This window comes from Oncorhynchus clarkii, chromosome 24, assembly GCF_045791955.1.
Source record: "Oncorhynchus clarkii lewisi isolate Uvic-CL-2024 chromosome 24, UVic_Ocla_1.0, whole genome shotgun sequence".
NCBI classification, from domain to species: Eukaryota; Metazoa; Chordata; class Actinopteri; order Salmoniformes; family Salmonidae; genus Oncorhynchus; species Oncorhynchus clarkii.
Window position 1 is genome coordinate 39,443,895 of NC_092170.1, and position 4,985 is coordinate 39,448,879.

A 4,985-nucleotide genomic window follows, 5' to 3' on the forward strand; every position below is an offset into this window, starting at 1 on the left:
GGCCTGTCGTGGTTTCAAGGGTTCTGGCGTGTCATAGCTGGAAAGGAAGGCTCGAACATGAGGATCAGACTTTTTGAGTGCACTCCATTCATGCTCCCACATCACATTTACTTTTAACCCGTAAGTAGCCTGTATAGAATCCAATTTGTCTTGAAACTCTTGCTACATTTCCCCAAAAGTATTTTGGGTTAGCACACACATGTGTGCTGGGGCACAAAGCAAGATTTACAACCGAGGAAGAATCAACCATCATACTCAAACACGGTCTCAACACCGTCAATCGGTGTGTATCCATCTACATGATAAGGCCCAAACGCATTCTCACCCCTATTCAAAGCATGTTGAATAAAAATGTCTTTATCCTGGGCCAAGTACTCCAACCATTGAATGGACCCACTAGAGTATGACTTGAATTGGCGGCGGTAGTTGTCAGGCGAGGAGATAGCTATAGAGGATGTAGGCAGATAGTGTGTACGATAGGTTTTCATGCATGCCGATGCAATAGTTGTACAACTCCAGGGGTCAATGCTGCATCTTTGATTACCTCTTCTCTGAATCTCAGGCATACTTCTTGAACCACTTCAGCGTCTCTGCTTTTCAAAGGCACTTTAGGCAAAGGCAGATTGGGCAATGTATGATTCCACACACATGAGGTTTAGGGATGTATATTTTAAGGTTGTAATTGCAATGGCATATTGGACATTTCTTGGTAATATCACAACTGCAGTAAGTTCCCTGCCCAGTAGCACTTTTCGGGAGTGGGTGATTCTGTGCAATGTACTTGCGCCCGGGTTGTGCGTTGCTTGTTTGAGTCTGGAATATGGAGCGAGCGTGTGTGGGTTCCCGGGATAATTGATGGGTCGTTCAAATTCTCGGTTCTTGGTGTGTTTGAAAAAACATTCGTACAGAACGGGAGAATAGCATCTGTGACATCTGCTCCTCCGATGTTGTTCAGGGTCCATAAGGAGGCTGTTATCCTTCTTGGCGGTCTGTCAGCTGTAAACACAAAAATAGCTTTTAATATAGGGTGCACACTTTTTGTTTTTAATATATAAATATTCTTATGAATTTTATTATTGGACTTATGTCTACAGTAATGTGATGGGGACTGGCTGCATGCGTTTTTCTCCTCTGAACCCCCTTCTAATGAAGGCTGTTCCAAAACATTTATCCCCCGGAGCAACTGCGTAAATGAAGGATACCCTACAAACGTTAGAAAATATTAACATATATTTATCCGATATATATATACTTTTTTAAATGACAAGAACACGTGCATTTGACATATTACCTAAAAAAATCATTATCCCCTGTTTAAAAAACATATAACTCCTGTATAATATTCCAATAATATCAATAATATCCATATCATTCCCTGAAAAAATACCTAATATATTATTTTCACTAACTCACCTTCAGAAAGCTACATTAGGACGGATTCATAGATGGTCTTTTAGCTGTTGTAACAGGTTTCTTCTTCCTCCTCTGACGAGGAGGAGTAGTAGGAAAGATCGGAGGACCAATGCGCAGCGGGGTAAGTGTTCATGATATTTATTATGACTCAGAACACTAAAGAACAGAACAATAAAGTGACAACGAACGAAACGAAACAGTACTGTACGGTGAATACACAAAACACAGAAATCCCAAATTATAGAAAAAAGAACATAGACTGCCCACCCCAACTCAGGCCCTGACCATACTAAAACAAAGACAAAACAAAGGAACTAAGGTCAGAACGTGACAGCTGTTCTGGGTTGATATCTGGAGTTTCACTAGCCTCGCTCCGCGGTCTTGGCTCAAAGGAGAGATATTCTGTAATGAATCAAATCAAATCAAATCAAATCAAATCAAATCAAATCAATGATCTTACAGAACGGCGGTGATGTTTTTTCTGGTGGCAGGACCCCTGAATGTTTAGAGACCCCAAAACCACAGGTGGTTGTCTCGACATATTCTGTCTGCCGGTATTTCCTTTTCACTTCCGACAACATCATGGTTAGCAGCTTGGGGGGAGTGTCCATTATAAATTTATAGACCTGGGTTGTGGGCCGTTTGTATATGGGCTGATTGCAAATGACATTTGTTTTAAACCGTAAGAAGTTGTCTCGACAAGATATATTCTGCCGGGGATGTTTGACTTTTTAGCCTCCCACGTCCTTGGGGGTGAGATAAAATGTATTTGAAAGGCGTGTGTTAATGAATCGAAAGGGCACATTTTAAGAGACGCCCACCCAATCCTAAACAGTCCTCATACATATTTTTGGTTTCAAACGCCCCATGCAGAGACACACACCCCACACCCCCCTTTTGTTTTGAAACACACACCCGCGCACGCACACGTCTTTTCCGAAATACTTTTTCTCCCCGAAACATAATAGCATAATGATAGATCTAAATGACAGAGCCCCATCGTTAAATGTGAGGTACCTCTTTAAAACCATTTATTTAATTAATAATATTTAGTACAGACCTTTTTAAAACGTCTTATAATTCATCCAAAACATTTTTACTGCGCAATATTGAAACATGCACGAATGTTTAATTTATTAACAGTGGTTGTACAACAGTTATAAATCATTACCAGACAGTACTAAACTTTTAATAACCTTTAATGTTTATAACATACCGTTGTAGGAAAGACTGAATTCGTTTAAAATAAGACATTGCATTGCTCCGCGACAGACCGTACGAGAAAAAACGAGAGATTCCCGTTCGTTAAGGGTTGAGGTATAGCATTAATCCCCTTTAATTCTAAATCTTTAGTACAGACCTTTTAAAACATGTTATAATTATTTAAAACATTTTTACTATTCCTTTTTTACAGATAAAGGGGCAGGTTAGCCCTGACTGGCATCCGTCTCCAATTCACCAGCGTCAAGACATACTCTCTTGCTCGCAGGATATCCCACACATGCTCCGTCAAGGCTCCGTAAGTTTTCAATCCAGGGATAGATCAAACGTCTGGCATGGAGATCCTGGGTATGTCTTAAGGATAGACGCGGCCAGCGACGTAATTGTTCACGATTTTAGAAAAAACTGTCCAGCTTTTTCATCAGGGTTATGAATATAGGGTAATCAATCAATTTAAAGCTAAATACTGACATAAAAAAGTTTACATCCTTGCAGGCTTTGGAAAATACATATGAACTGACAGACTTCATCTTATTTGCGCTATCAAATTGTTCACATGCTAAAATTGTCACTTTGGAATCGGGGCTATACGCCATTGAAGCGAATCTTAGGGCCTTCAAATCACTGCGCCCGCACACAAGTTCTTCCATTGCATATCCTGGCAGGGTTGTACCACTCAGGGCCTGTTCAATTTGACAGAGCGCTAGCCTTATCTTAAGCCATTCTCTCATACACAGCACAGCGCAGGAGAAAAACTCCCAGCTTTTGCATAAAGGGGATTGGGTCCGCTGTCTGTGAATATCTTAACAGTAGAATCCTCAGGTTGGAATATGTAAGACATGTGTCCATCACTCGTATCCAAAACTCCTTTAAAACATTCAGGGGCCTAATACAGAATGTCCTCGTGCTTTTATCATTGGGTTCATGAAAAGAGATGCATAGCACCCCAAGAATTGGCCTAGGAGACATCATTTTCTGTTTAATGTTCTGGGTTAATGTCATGTCTTTGGCATCATTAAACCTGAAGACCTATTTATTAAATAACTCTCTGTAATTATTATTACGCGATGAAACTGATTACTCATGTAACTGTAATTAACTAGGAAGTAGGGGCAACAAGGAAATTATTCAGATTATAAAGTTATAATTTTCCTAATATAACTTTTCAGATATTTTCATATCTGACAAATTAGTCTTAGAATTAATTAAATATTATTTATCTCAAGTCAGTCTCATTCCAAACGTCGTAAATTCTTGGTTATCTGCACGAACCCAGTCTTCACTATGAGTCATCCATACATCAATTTTTTTTAAATCATTTATTTACTACCTAATTAATTCTCAGAAATGCATCACACAAACAATAAATAGTTAAAAGGAAATGATAGCGGAGTTTCCCTAGTGGAATAAACCGGCATCGCGGCTTGGTGGACAAAAGGGAAGTGGGGGTCGACTGAGAAAAGACACTACACAGTTGATAATTATAACAATTGAAATGCTAATCCTTTGCACATGAACGCTCACTTATTCGGGAATAATTGCATTCACTATATATATTTATGCTCAGTGTATCATCGGGATCTCTGTTGAAAAGTTTGTTTCTGTTGGAGAGTTTGTCCTCTCTCTCTCTCTGTCATGGTTAGAATAGATAGTTCAGAGTGACATTCATTCATGTCGTTATAGAATAGACATTTCGCCGGTTGTTGGTCTTCGCATTCAATGATACCGAATTCATAGCTGCAGACTAATAATTAATATCAAAGACTTGTTCTTATTCTGTCGGTATCAATAGTCTAAGAGTTTAACTCTTTTGGGACAGGGGGCAGCATTTTCACTTTTGGATGAATAGCGTGCCCAGAGTGAACTGCCTCCTACTCTGTCCCAGATGCTAATATATGCATGTAATTATTAGTATTGGATGGAAAACACTCTGAAGTTTAATAATTAATAATTGAGTATAACAGAACTCATATGGCAGGCGAAAACCTGAGAAAAATCCAACCAGGAAGTGGGACAACTGAGGTTTGTAGTTTTTCAAAGCTTGGCCTACCGAATACACTTTGAAATATGGATAAAGTTACATTTTCTCCAACAACATGGAAGTGGTTCCACTCTGTAGGCTCCTGCTAATCACATCATTTAGCAGGTAAAATCAGATTTTAACACTCTAGATTTGAACATTCTCTCATAACATTGGAATATCTAAAGTAAACCTGTGTCCTGTTACTACTTACAATGTTACCAATGATTAGCTGCTAAATTGTTGTTCATCTCTGTCAGAGTAGTCCTCCCTAACTCTATGAAAAACCATATAACTGAACGTTACAATGTCTGTTCCCGTCAATATTTTC

At 39.1% G+C, this 4,985-nt stretch overlaps 1 pseudogene; it reads left to right on the top strand.

Moving 5' to 3' along the window:
• Window positions 1-4,985, top strand: part of LOC139382530 (extracellular calcium-sensing receptor-like) — a 45,965-nt pseudogene that overhangs the window by 20,871 nt on the left and 20,109 nt on the right.